Here is a 14,971-nt window from a genome sequence, read left to right on the forward strand (position 1 = left end):
TGAGGCTATGTGTATATATATATATATATATATATTACACACACACACACACACACACACACACACACACACACACACGATGACATCTGTTTTAGAGTGAAGTCCAACATAAAACATAGCACAGGCTGGGTTTATGAAATAATGTTCAGTGGCTTTAGCTATGAAACAAAAACGTTCTCCTTCCTTTTGTGAGCCTCTGAAGAAATTCTATGCTGAGTGAATATATATACTGACTGTAGCCTCCTAGCCTCCAAACAGTTATAATCCAAATAATCAAGCAGGAAATCACCAACAGAGGCACATTCTCACATGTGACATTTACATTTGATGGTTTCCAGTTGCAGAACTGGAAAAGCTTATGCTAAAGAGATAAGTGCAAATGCCACTGCAGCGCACACATAAAAGATTCCAGTTCTTTCTCTGAAACATTATCAATGTGCCATATACCAATTAACCAAAGCATTATGACCACTCACAGATAGTGAATAGCATTATCCTATAAGAAAGGCACATGTATACAACTAGCTTTTTACAACAGCATATGAGACTAAAATTAGAATAATTAAATACAATAAAAATAGGTCATTGGGCTAATTATGTCAGAACACAACCAGCCAGGGCTGGTCACGCTGGGGCAGGTCTACATTCAGTGTAACGTTATGTTAGCCATGGAGCATAATTGCAAAATAGACAGGCAAATTTGGTAAGAAATCCAAATCACAGCAGGATGAAGCTAGACAGAAATCAGAAGCTAGACAGGCCAAGCTGGACCTACTTACAAAGCCTACAACTGTTAATGATAAGGTTAGTACAAGCCAGTGTGATGATGAGGTCACGGATTTCAAAATGACTGAAGCAAAGCATGGAATAAAGAGGACTCCTGCCCCATGACTGTGTTATGGGCTGCTTTGTAAGAACATATTTATTTAATGTTACTCTGGTGTGGATTAAATACTCTGAATATAATGTTCATGTGTAGTAAGGCCCCAGATATGATGCCATGCTTGCTACTGATTGAACGGATTAGAGGCTGTAACCTCACAGTCCTAATGTATTTTGCATCAATTGCACTAGACTTTTATAAATCGCACTTTCAAATGCATGTCGTCTTACTTTTTTTTTTTTTTTTGGTCACTACAAACACACAACACAATGTATTTCCTCTAGGCTGCTCCATTATTATGAAAACTACACAAACACATGGGTCATTGAGGCAACGTTTTCATTCCAGGACTTCGTCTCCCCTCAGAACTTACAAATCAAGCAATGGGGAGCTCCCTAGAACTGTACGGTCAAAAAGCACCTATTCCTGCAGACCAGGTTCATCTCCATATAACCATGGTGTTCCCCCATGACAGCAGCCTCTTTAAGAACTGGCCACTGAACACTTTGTCTAGAAAGGGTTTAAGGAACATGACAAATCTGAGATGCCCTGAACACTGCACAAAGGATGTTCTGCTGAAGTCTCAGTGCCACATACCACAGGGTGCCTTCAGAGGTCTTGTGAAGTCCGTACCCTGGTAGGTCGGAACTGTTTTGTAATGCAAGTGTATTCAGCAACGGGCACACTCCCCTACCGTCCAAAACATGCTTTGTTGAAAAGCTGATGTAACCACTTGGCCTGTTGCACTACTGTTCATAACAATCATCTTGCATTCAATAATGACACAAGTCTGTTGCTACTGGCTCATTTTAGACCAAACAAAAAGATAATTTAACATTTAATTGCTGTGGATGCAACATTAACATTACTTGATGTAACCCTACACAGATAGACAGGGTTCCAGCAGTCTGAATTTACCTAAATCAAGTAGGTGTCTTCCGCAGTTCAGCCAACCCAGCAAATATTTGTTGCAAATATTTCAGCGTGGACCAAAATGGTGAACTGACCAGCTGACACTCCTGTGCCTAGTGCCCCACCATGTGACCACAAATCTAGCCCTATCCTCTGCTGCATAGTTAGGGAAGTACACCATAGTTAAGATAATTCATTTTCAAGGTTGCATAAAAAAAAACAAACACACAGATTCTTCCAACTCCAGCCTCCAAATAGGCAGATAAATTATATACCCTCCTTCGCTCCAACAGTACTTTTGGCTGCATTTAAAAATAGCACTCTACTTCCTGCGCTGGCACTGAGCATTGGCACTGGTCGAAAGTCGTAAAGTGCAGAATCATCCAAGTGAACATAACTCCTATAGAGAGACTGGGCTGTAAAGGAGCTGGAGGACGTTGCTGTGGAAGAGGACATCTGGCCTGGAGAATAGATGGATGAATATGTAAATGAGTAGAAGGATGGACAGATGGAAATCAGCCCTTCTATATGAATCTATTCCCACCACAGGCTGGAGGGCTCAAATTTAAAGACATCCAATCATCCCAGGGCTGATAAAAACAGGATTGGGAATGACATAAAATAAATCTGAAACGAATTTGGGACAATAGTTGAAAAAAACCCGTTGCTAACATTACAATGAACGGCATGTTTTGTGTAGTAAACTTATTAAACCTCCTTAATTTAGTCTTGTTCATTGGGTTTAACTAGCAGATAAATACAAATTAACGAATGAATAAAATAATGCTACCAATTTTCTACTGACTAACCATGTATTTACTGTAAATTCAAGTAAGTATACTATAGGCTACAGGAAGTATAGCAAAACTACGACTGCATCAAATGCCTCAAGCTCAAGAAAATATAAGCCAATCATTTGTCACTGAATCCTTTGTATGATGTTTTATCTTAAAGGTCACTGAATGATTTTAATAATAATGATAGACAATAACAAACTGGAAAACCAAAGACTTTAGATGTGGGACAATCCACACTTATTTCAGGATGAATTCAAATGAATTATGGGACAATTCTGGGAGGAGCTACAGCTACAAACATTTCTTTTATCTTGTTATAATTAGCCTTGTGTCATTGTGGTTGTGTTTAATTGCATATGATGCTTTAACTGTTTGTTAGTGCACTACTGTACGTGTGTGTAGATCCAGTTAATGATCTTTGCTTCTCTGTGAACCACAGTGTATTCCCCTTAGAGTGAAATGTGTTATGTAAATAGGCTTATTGTTAAAGCTGTAATCATTGTGTCTGGCTGTAAAAACAGTCTTAAACACACTGAATTCGGGCCAAAATGCTCATGAGCCAGGGTGGGGTAGCACTCACACATACACATGCAATGCTTCAAAGCTTTAATATCCTACTGTTCACATGCCCACTTACAGCTACAGACTTTATTTCATTGTATTTTAAGGGTAGCACAACACTGTGAATGATTTGTGGACATTTGGTAGCAGGGTTTGGAGCTGGGTTAAAACACAATCTGTGTGTGAGATGAACTAGATGAATGCTTGATTCTCCTCTGATCCTGTAAGAGCCCTGCAGTGCCCTGTATTTTATCTGCTGTCAAGAAGTTTCACTTTTATGTACAGTGTGTGTGATTAGATTGGACCCCTTTTTATGCAGAGTTTGTGGCAAACTGCCAGTGTTTTGACCCTTCTTCAAAGTGGCTTTTCTTTCCATTTAAGCCCCTTTTATGCTAAACTCTCAAAAAGCCGGCCGGCGCTGTGTTCCCTTTACACTGCTGCTGGAATCCCAGCACAAGAGGCGCGATGCTTATCATGACATCCGACTGCTTCAGTCTTGCTGATGCCGCTCCCTCTCCTCATTCACTCCCTGCTCTTACGACCACCCTCTCTCTCTCACGCAGACCTCCAACCCCCCCCATTCTGCCTCGGTCTGTTTACAGGTGGGATTAAATTGTCTGAACAAAAATACTCCCTCTCGTGTTTTGGAGAGTCAACCTCGACATTAACATTTTATGACAATGCCCAAGTCAAAATCTATCTCAACAAGTCTATAAAAGAAAGACCTTTGAAAGATGGAGGGTTGAGAGGACAAAAGGTCATGATGCCGGTCATATGTCTGTCCTCAGTTTACCTTCATTTCCTACTCCTTTGGATGCAACTTTGTGTCCTAACAACATAAAAGCCGGTGTTGATGGGCAGCTGCACCTGTTACATTTGCCCCCTACTGAGAAACAAGTTAGTAGTCTAATGCCTTCTGAATATATAGAACACTAGCAGCATCTGTCATTTTAACTAAATCTCAAAGAGCTTTATGTGCATATGTTGAGGTGTAACACTTTCCAATTAGCCCATACATTTTTCAGCATGAATCCTCCTTTGTCCAGATGCAAACAAGTGAGAGTTAATCTAACAAATGGCTGTCAGAGCCTGATATCGGAGAGGCTCGGTCTGAATAATGGATCACTCCATCTGCGGCTTGTCCTCTGCCTTAATGGCAGCAGTACCTCATCTAGATCAAGTTCTCTGTCGATTGAAGCTAACATGTTGTTCTGTGGCTTATACAGACACTACTGTGTTAAAGGTTATGTGGCCATATATCATTAATCAAATACAAAACTGTGACTTAGGAAATGGCTGTTTTCTTCAGTCAAACTTTAGCAATCTTAAGCACTATAAGACAAGTTAGCACAACTGTTCATCAAAACATATTCAAGGGAGTAACAAATCAAGAAGAATGGCTGCTGGGTGAAGAGCTGCACCTCCGGCTCCGTGGCACCGCAACATAATTTACTGTATAGCAGTAGCTCTTCTGTTGTGTTTCTGACAAATAAGCTGCCAATGGAGGTTTTGCTGCAACCCAACATCAGCGAATCCCTTGATTAGCCAGGAGTGACATTTATGAACTACAACTTTAAAACAATACAATAAATTTCCTTCATTTGTTTGTCAGTTACTAAGAGTCGGGGTAACATTAACACTTAGTCCAGGCACAATATTCCTGAGACCTCATGCGGGGCCTTCAGTGCCACAACCCAACGGTGAAGCTTGAGGGCTCATAAAAACAGGTAACATGTCTGCTGATTTCAGGTTGGTGCCTCTTCCTAATAACTTCCTATTATTTGAGGTTCCACTTATTATCACAGCAGTAACTTCAGATGAGTCAGTACATGTTGCAGGACAGAGACCTGTTTCTGTTCTTAACACAAAGTAATAACAGGAGGAAATCGCACCAACAATAACTGAAGCAGTCTCTGTTCCTGAGTAGGTTATATCCGCCCAAATGCATCTCACTGATCTCAGTGCTCTTCTTTTATCATTGTTGTATGTGTTGGTTTGAAAAAACCGTGAACATTCTTTCTGCTCATGTCATTGCTCTAAACAAACAGACTTGGCTTCCAGGGAAAAGAAAGTGTTTGCTGAGAGCAGTAGTGTGAAGGAGGCCAAATGGTTTAAACACAGCCAACTCTCCACATCCATCTGGAAGCCCCAGGCAGTGTGTCCTCATACTGTACCATACTCTCACTCTAAATTTGCTCTTCATTCCTTTTGCACTTTCCTCAGTCATGTGGCTTCAGACCAGTGTTTTTTATTGTTAGTGGAGCACCACGACAGCTGAGAGGTTACTGCACATGCCGCGCTATATTCTCACAGGTATATAGGAGAACGCATCTACACAAATAAACCGGCCCACACGCAAACAACATCTCTATTTGACCTTCATTTGGTACGTGGAGGAGCATAACAGTCTTCCATTTATATATACACACAAAAGTTCCCTTCAATTATCCACTAGGAGCACATTAATCAAGTCGGTGACTAATCACAAGCAACATGCAGTTTGCCTAATCAGCTACAACACAATGATCTCCTGCATCTACACAGTATTTACTGCACAAATCTCTCCTAATGTTCTCTGCTTACAGTAACAGGGAGCAGCTTCATGTAAACCGGCATCAAGAAATGACCCATTACTGCACAGTGGGATGTGAGGTTTTATACTGTGACTCGGTTTACTGAAGTCTATGTACAGGCAAACGTGTGTGAGAGAAAAGACTTATCAGATTTGACTCAAAGAAGGAATGGAGGAGCACTGAGCAGCACAACAGGGCCCATAGCCAAAGCCTGGAGCTTTGTTAATCTACGTAAATGTCGGTGTCGTGTCTTGGTCTTCATAGTGACTGAGTGTCGCTCTTTAAACCGAGTCATACCTGGATTTAGACACAAACAGCTTATCTTTAAAACATATCCGTTAACTTCTAAGATGCCCAAACCTCTCTCATCCCTTTGTGCCACACTCCTGAGGAGACAGACATGTTCATCATCGCAGTGGGACACCTGCATTTCAGGCCTATTTTTCCATCCGATCTATTTTCCTTCCTCAAAGGAGTCGCACTTTGATGTCCCGCAAATCTCATTACGGCTGTGGCTCAGCACCGGCAAAGAATGATTTCCACTGGTTCTGAGGAGGTGGGGATGAAATGAGGGAGGCTAATTCCCTGTGGAGCAAAGTCCAAATGGATGTGGCCAGTCGCAAGCGGCCTCAATCTATCATGAAGAGTACCTTGTATCACCCAGTGTGACATGGAGATGTAGAAATGACCTAGGATCAGTTTCACGACATGAGCAAACTCATGCTGAGTTTTCTATATGCTGTACTCAAGTGGTAAAGCAGCTGTAATCAGTCCTCAAATGACTGTGTGTAATGTGGCGACAAACCTAGTAAGAAGGCTCAACAAACCGTGCGTTTCCCCTCAGCTCTATGGGAAGTTTTAGCTTCTTTCGGCTCAATGTTTTGGTTTTACAGCCAACAACATGTTCTGTAGCAAAAGCTTGTTGAAAGTATTGATGGGCTTTTTACATACAATATGTCGTTTTAAGACGATGGCATCTAAGAGGACTTTTTTCCACCTTACTAATTTGCTAGTGTATATTTTATATTTGCTTATAGGCAGATATGCAGTGACAGGATGCATTGTCTCACCCGTGTGTACAATACTTGTTCACGCATATTTTAATTCACAGCTCTCCCACACAGTCAAAGACGTTTCACCACAGAACTGTTACTATAGCAACACTTTTAAATAGAAGTGTGATCCAGTAACTCTGAATGAGGACTTGAACTGTGCAACACCTCTACTCCAATACTGCTGTTGACAGAAAAGAGGAAACGTCTGCTTCGCACGTCTTTGAACATGGTTCGTGTGCAGCTGCAGTAACTCGCGTGTTAACACAGAGCTGGTAACAGAACCATAACTGAAGAAGTCAAACTAAATTTAATCTCTAGACGTATATTATCTGTCAGAATCTGTCAATAAACCAGATCAGTCTGAGACCCTGATTGAACAGCCTGACAGAGAATCCAGCAGGACTCTGTGTTCTGACTTTTATACTGTTTGCTGCATAATTTGTTCCCACCATTTACTGACGCAATCTTGTGAAGCTATGCATACAAATATTAACTATAAGAGCTGCTCCATAATTCTCCTCACCCCACTGAGGAAGATGTCAGAACACACAAACACTGTTTATAATGTGCAGTTCTCTGGATAATCAATCACTTCGTCATACCTTCACACCTCAGCGAGACTGGAACCCATTTCTGTTCTTCAGGGAGAAGCTCTGAAGCTGCTGTTGGCTGCTGGACTTACAGAAAACACTTCACAACTCTCACGTGGCCAATGATGTCAGTGAGATGTTAGTCTGACAAAGTTTCAGATACATTGCACAACACGTGCTGACAAGGTCTGATTCCCTCTGCACAGCAGTGGGCGAAACAAGCATTTGGAGATACCTTCACCACAAGTAGACAAACACAGATCCACTGAACAGAACTGGGTAAAAGTCGATAAATGAGTTGATAATGACAGGGACAGCTGAATTATTTTATATACTGTCACTCATTGAATCTACAAGGTGAGCATGTGGAAACATATTTCATGAGTAGTCCTACTGCTTTGTGATTCATTTTCTAGTTCTTCGTGACTATAGACACCATGTTCACCTACTGTATATCAGAAGAAGGTTTAGGGTCACAAAGTCAAAACAAGAGGGTGAAACCGAATGTTCTAATATTTCAGCTGTAGAACTGTTTCCAGAGAGTCTTTTAACTGTTTTAATTTCTTGTACCTTTGCAACCGTCCATTTCAAAGCTTCCGTTAAAGGGAGCTTTTCCTCCCCGCTGTCACCAAGTGCTGTTCAATGGGGATTTGTTGGGCTTTTCCTCTATAATAGTGATAATAGCAAGGTCTAGACCTGACTTTGTAAAGTGTCCTGAGATGACCTTTGTTGTGATTTGGCACTATACAAATAAACTGAATTGAATTTGAAGCAGAGCTTTCAATCAGAAGATGAAGTGACCCAAAACAGCTATGATGCCGTGTTCTGCACATTTCAGCCCACTGTAATCACACACTCTGTTGGCAACCGAGAGCCACAGTATGTGCTGTGAAAGGGCATCTATAGTGTTTGCCAGTGTATGCGCACAATGTGATTGTGTCCATGGTGACACAAAGCGAGATACGGTCACAAAACTGGCTGAAAATAAAACTGAAAATAACACCGGACTAAAATAGAGTTATTGTTCTAGTGGTGAAACATCGTTTGCATCTTTACTGCTATTTTCACTGCACTTCTGTGAGGTTATATATGTATTGCTGTGCTATTGTGGTTGTTCAGTCTTGACTGTGTAACAAATATCTGTAATGTTAGCACTCCAGTGTGCATGGTCAGTTCATCTAAAATTACGCAAAAGAAAATCAGCTACCGTGAGGATAGTTCAGGTTCTCTCTCCCTCTGACAACTGTGCTAATGGTAGAAGAATTCAGTTTAATTTGTGCTGCTCAAAATGCTGAAAACCAACAGACCTTGGCGCACACCGTTTCCATAGGGACTGTACCTGTGACAGGAGGCAGCTGCAGTGAGATGGGGATGCCGCATGCTTTCTGAAATCTCTGCTTTAATGCATATTTAATTCCTCAACAGAAGAAAATGTATTCACCTTTCCATGAAAAAATGAATGCACATTTAGGATCTGGGCAAAATATTAAGACAACATTACAGCATGAATGAAAATACTTTTTCTAATACTGATTTTGTTCTCTTCTGTTCACTTTTTAATCCTGGTTTTAAATATGCAGCATCAGAAAAGTGACAGTGATGTAGTCTCTCCTGAAATAACTGTCATGGACAATGGAGAGTTCTGCAAAAATATGTTTCCCTAGGTTTTTTTTTTATCTTGAAAGTGCTTTGAACACAAAAAATAAAATTTAATTCGCCTCCACAAACAGATGTTTCTCAGTAAAAATTCAGCTGCAGCTACAGTGTGTTACTCTCCATGCGGTTGACACTGAAATGCCTCAGATGTTTAAAATATTACTAGTATATAAACTAGCAGCCTCTTAAGGCAAAAGAACACTCAGGGTTGCATCCCACCAAACCCTCAAGTGGCCCTCATCTCCCTTCACACAGCTACAGAAGCATCATGATTGCTGCGTTCTGGCTCCTGGGCTCCTCTGCATACTAATGTTGCTACAGCCTCCATCACCGCTGCTACCGCCTTTCTTCTTCTGTCAGGCAAGGGCGTCAGGGAATACACGGGCTGAGTGCATGAGTGTGTGAGTGACAAGTTTGGGTGATAACAGTCATAAGTATGCATGTCCGTTTCATATTATGTATCTACACTGTGTGTGAGAGCATAGAGGCATGTCCGTGATGGATTTTCCTCTACAATGCATCAGGATCTCGCATGCAAACCCGACTCCTGGCAGCATGTATGAGGCCTAAAAAACATGTCCGCCATTGTGCCTGGGAGACGGCGGGGGCAAACGTGGTTGCATTCAAACTTCTTTAAAAAATCTGCGTCGTCACCATGGGAATTTTGTGGGTGAAGATTCCGTTTGGGTCTGTCGATCAGCCATAACATTATGACCACCGTATCTCGTACAATGGCACCTGTGAATATCCGGCATGTGGTCATAATGTTATGGCTGATCGGTGTATATACAGGCCACAATCACTGCAATCAGCACAAAGTACAGCTGAGGCTGGTGGGAATGTCAATTTTGCATTTTTTGTTCTATTTTTGTCAAAAACCAAAGTAATAACTAGGTAAAATTTCAACTTTGTGGTGGCGCTAAAGTTAAAGTCAGGGGATCACCAACACTTTTAGGATTCATCCTTTGTGGACCATGTTGACGCCCGATGGCAATCCACATGACATCAGTTCAGATATTTCAGTCAGGACCAAAGCAATGGACCTGCAACAGACCGACATCACCTTCTCTAGATCCATGTTGCTCAATAAGAATAAAAAACACTGGAAGATTTGTAAAAAGCATCAGAGGCTTTGCTGTACTAATCTCTCTCCAATTTTGACTGATGCACTGGCTCAGTGAACATCAATGTCAAGATCTGTCCATTTTATACACATTTTGCTGCCTGGATAGATCACAATAACCCAAAACATTATAGCCTTGCTAGTACACAAGCAATCACCTGTTTGTTGTTCACTCATGAATCAATTCAATTTAAGCTCCCCTCTGGAACTGAATTAATCACTGGAGTCATTTATCAAGGGGAAATGCAAACCATTCCCCAGTCCCCGCCGACAAATGTGAGAACCTGTTTGTTGTGCATTATTGTATATTGAATAATTTGGTGTTTGGGCTGCTGGTCAGACAAAACAAACTATCTCAAAATGTCACCATGGGCTCTGGAAAATCATGTTAGGCACAGGAATGGCCGATAAACTGTTCAAATTAAAGTTAATCTGTCAACTAAAAGCAACACAGGTTTCTAATCAGAATCATCATTAGTCACAGCCCTACAACAAAGAATACCAACACATCTGCTTATGTTTTCTCCACAAACCACACACACACATCTAGAACCCATTCAGACATTCTGTAGAAACAGCCAGCACAGTACAATGCAGGTGTAAACCCACAGCTCTCTGTGGTGACTGTTTACATGTTTAGAGCAAAAGGAGGACATAGCTGGAAATGTCCCCTAAAATACATACACATTGTCAATGCAGTAATCACTCATATTCACACCGCCGTTCCATAAAAACAAGGTCGCCGGCTACGCTGATTTGACAGCACACAGGATCAGAGCGCTGCTCCATCAGACTCTCTCAGAGACGTGCGCTGCAGGTGCAGAGGATCTACCACAGCGAGGATCCTGATAAGTCCTGCTCGGTATTCATGTTGAAGGAGAACAAAATGAGTCATGTCCTCCAAAACAAGACTTCCTGTCTCCCTGCTCACAGCAGCTCAGAAATGAATCAGAAAAATCCTCCCATTTTAGTCCTAAGCCTCTCCCAGTGGGATCACCCCAGTGGGGAACCTGTTTGATGTTTGTCTTTGGCATGTTTTTAAAATCTCATTATGCAAATATTTCGAGGATTGTCAAGGATTACAAGGCAGAACTTCTGATTACAGTGATGGATGAGTTTGCACTTGTACAATGCAGTATTAGACCTACTGCAGGGAGGGAAAAAAAATCAAATATAAGGAATATTTTGAGTTAAAAAAGTGAGAAGTGATGAGAATAAAGCTGCATTATAAAAAGTAGGGCTGTGGTCTCGCTTCAAGCTCATCAAATGCAAGCCAACTCTGCACACTCATATCCTTCTCACCTTTGGGAATATGTCTGTCATTCACGTAGCCTAAAGCTCATGAAATGGCTTATCATAGTGCATGCATTGTCATACACCCCAGAAAAAAACACAGCTTGTTGGTTTGCAATCTGTAATGTTGTCATCCTGATTGTCCATATTGTAAATCTGTAAACTGGAAGGAGGCCCCCTCCTCAGCTGCTCTTCCTGCTGTGTCTTTGTCATGTTTTTCCCATTAAAGGCGAGTTTTCCTGATTCGAGGGTGTTCTACCTTTTACAGGCTGGAAAGCCCTCGAGGTAAATCTGTGATTTGTAATGTTGGAATATATAAATAAAATGTGACTTGCCACCCATTTTCCCCCAGATGTCTCTTATTCTACACGAGCCTGAGAAACCAGACACAGAAAGCAGAGGAGCAAAAGCTGCAGAGGTATGCAAACAGAAAGAATGTGTGCTCTAAATTCTCATGTGCACTGCTGCCAAACCAAATGTCTTTGTTGTTGGGAAGCGTTCTCCCCTTTAGCTCCCAGCAATTCCAACTGAGGTTTCATTTATTACCATCAAATATGACATGTAGCAAAAATATCTACAGAGCAGGGTGAAAGTCAAACACACAAGCTCTGACCCTCAAAGGCAAGCAGTGCTCACTGGGGTGGTGTGTTGACTTATTTTTATACCTGCCAGAATGTACACAACATGGCAGCATCTAATCTGACCGTATCCATATCTGCAGATGATTTTCATTTGCCACGTTATACTTGTTATTACATGTCACATTTTTGGATTTGGTGACATTGAGGTGTCCTCTGAGGAAAACGGCCTTAGAGAAATAAAGGATCAGTGATTTAGAGCAGATAGAGGGCCCAGTGTGTTCACAGCTCAGGCTCATGTACAGTTTAACCTACTGATCCAAAACCCAGCTCACTCACTTCCCCTTCTATGTGCCTTGCAGTCTGCCGTCATCGCCTTTAAAATAAAATGTCCCCCATTTTAATTGTTGATAAAACCAATACATTAGGAATTGTGATTTTAACAATTAGGTCGCTCCAGTGCTAGGGTGAAAAATCACCATTTTGGTGTATGTTAATCTGAAGATATGAATAAAATCAGATCTTACACTCTTATTGATATGAGTAATGAAATCATAATGTATATTTGCCCTGAGATAGACTGGTGACCAATCCAGGGTGGACCCCACCTCTCGCCCAGTGTCAGCTAGGATTGGCTTCAAGCAGGAAGATTACTGTTGGTCACCATTACGTCAGACTAGGGTTACAACCCTTTCCTTTATCCAGTGGTGTTCGTCACACTGAAAAGCCCGTCAGCCTATGAGCATCTTAGGCCAAGCATATTTAAATCTCATTACCTGGATTCCCTCTCTGCTGTCACTGCAGCCCTCCCTCCTCCACTAGTGTCAACTGCTGCTCAGCGGGTTTCATTCCTCTGCATCTATTCCAGGAGGGATCGACACCAAATATGTTTAAATCTGTTCCCTCATTTTCATAAACTGGTGTCTTTCCTGATGGAACCAGAGATAGGAAGGCAATGCTACCACTGTATATAGAGTATGAAGAACTGACTATATACATACACACACACACACACACACACACACACACACACACACACAGACAGGTGACAAATTACAGGAAGCAGCAGAATAAATGAGTGGTCTCTTCCAGGATGGCAGCGGCCACATCCACAGGGCATGAGTGGTGGGCCCAGCACCTTACCAAGACACTTCATGTTGGCTTTTCCTTTAATATGTCACCTGTCTGTATAAGCATGCTGGAGAGGCTGCTGAAGTGTCTCCTTTACCAGCACTACTGCAGAGTCTTGGCACAGTCTGAGCCTCCGTCACACACCATCAAAAGCTTCCATTCTTGGCATGAATCCCTAACTCTTGGTGCTGCATCACTCTACAGCCACAATAAAGAAATGTCAGTCTGCCAAAGAGGGAAAACGTTTTCCCCCACCCCCTCATACCAACTGTAAATTCACCTCTCTCACATCTCCCCGCTTCTCTCCTTCACCAGCTCTCTGCCTCGCCTGCAATGCAGACATCTTAGAAGTCTGGTAGCATTCAGGCCCACTGCTCTGGAGCAGGTCCCCTGAGTGATTGGAGGGGAGGGCTGACTCATGTCCTAGAATCAGAAAGTTAATTGATTCACACTGCTGAAAGCTTCATCCAGTCTCTACACAGTGTAGTCACAAACTTTCTCTCATTGTGATGCATATGACATCTTGAAGAGAAAGAAAGGAAAGAAAAGGAAACAGGAGGACAAAAGAAGTGTAGCAGGGCATTTACTAAAACCACCCATGTACTGTGAAGGGGCCCTAAAGCAGCCAGCTCCTCAGACTTACAAGGTGTGGCGCTAAAGAGTTGCGCGTCAACATGGTGCTGCACAGTCACCTTGTGTGTAAAGAATAATAATAATAATAATAATAATAATAATAATAATAATAATAATAATAATAATAAAATTTATTTGTAAAGCACTTTCCAACTCGAAAGCACAAAGTGCTACATCGATAAAATAACAGTTCAAAACAGTCAAGGCTAAAAGAGAAACATAAGACAAACACAAGCACTCATATAGCACAATTTCTACCCGGCCTACTATCACAAAAAGGGACTCAAAGATAGTGGTCATACACGACCAATAAACAAGCTAAACATTAAAAGCTTGTTTGAAAAGATACGTTTTTAGAGCTGACTTGAAGGCTACCGGCTCAGTTATAGAGCATATATCTAAGGGTAAGGAGTTCCACAATCTAGGGCCATGCACGGCAAAAGCGCGACCTCCCCATTTCTTATAGTGTGCAGGAGGAACAACAAGGGCGAGGTGACCTGACGACCGTAAAGTTCTGCGAGGGACATATTTGGACAGGAGGTCTGATAAGTACAAAGGGGCAAGGCCGTGTATGGCTTTAAAAACATAGAGCAAGATCTTGAACTCCACTCTCCATTTTACGGGCAGCCAATGGAGAGACAACAAAACTTGGGTGATGTGGGCATGCCGACAAGTGTTTGTAAGCAAACGGGCGGCCATGTTTTAGACCAGTTGAAGCCTAGACAAAGATGACTGGGACAAACCGCCATAGAGGGCATTACAATAGTCAAGCCGGGAGGTCACAAAGCCATGGATGGCTTTCTCTAAGTCTGTACGAGACAGGAATGGTTTTACCTTAGCTAGCAATCTTAACTGGTAGAAGCTAGTTTTTACCACCGACTTAATCTGTCTATCAAAGTTGAAATTCACATCAAATATTACTCCCCAATTTTTTACAGCGTTAGAAAATAAGGGGGCAGACGTGCCAAAGTCTAATACACCTGCAGCTGTATGGGGGCTAATAACAATGTATTCAGTTTTATCTTCATTTAAATAAAGGAGATTCTGGGTTAACCAAATTTTAACATCACGCAGACAGTTCTGCAAAGCGACAAGTGAACCTGATTCCGGTTGTACTAGCGGCATGTAAATTTGAATATCGTCAGCATAAAAATGAAAAGGAACATTATGACTGGAAATAATGGCA

The sequence above is a fragment of the Monopterus albus genome, unplaced genomic scaffold, assembly GCF_001952655.1.
Source record: "Monopterus albus unplaced genomic scaffold, M_albus_1.0 scaffold67.1, whole genome shotgun sequence".
Taxonomy (NCBI): Eukaryota; Metazoa; Chordata; class Actinopteri; order Synbranchiformes; family Synbranchidae; genus Monopterus; species Monopterus albus.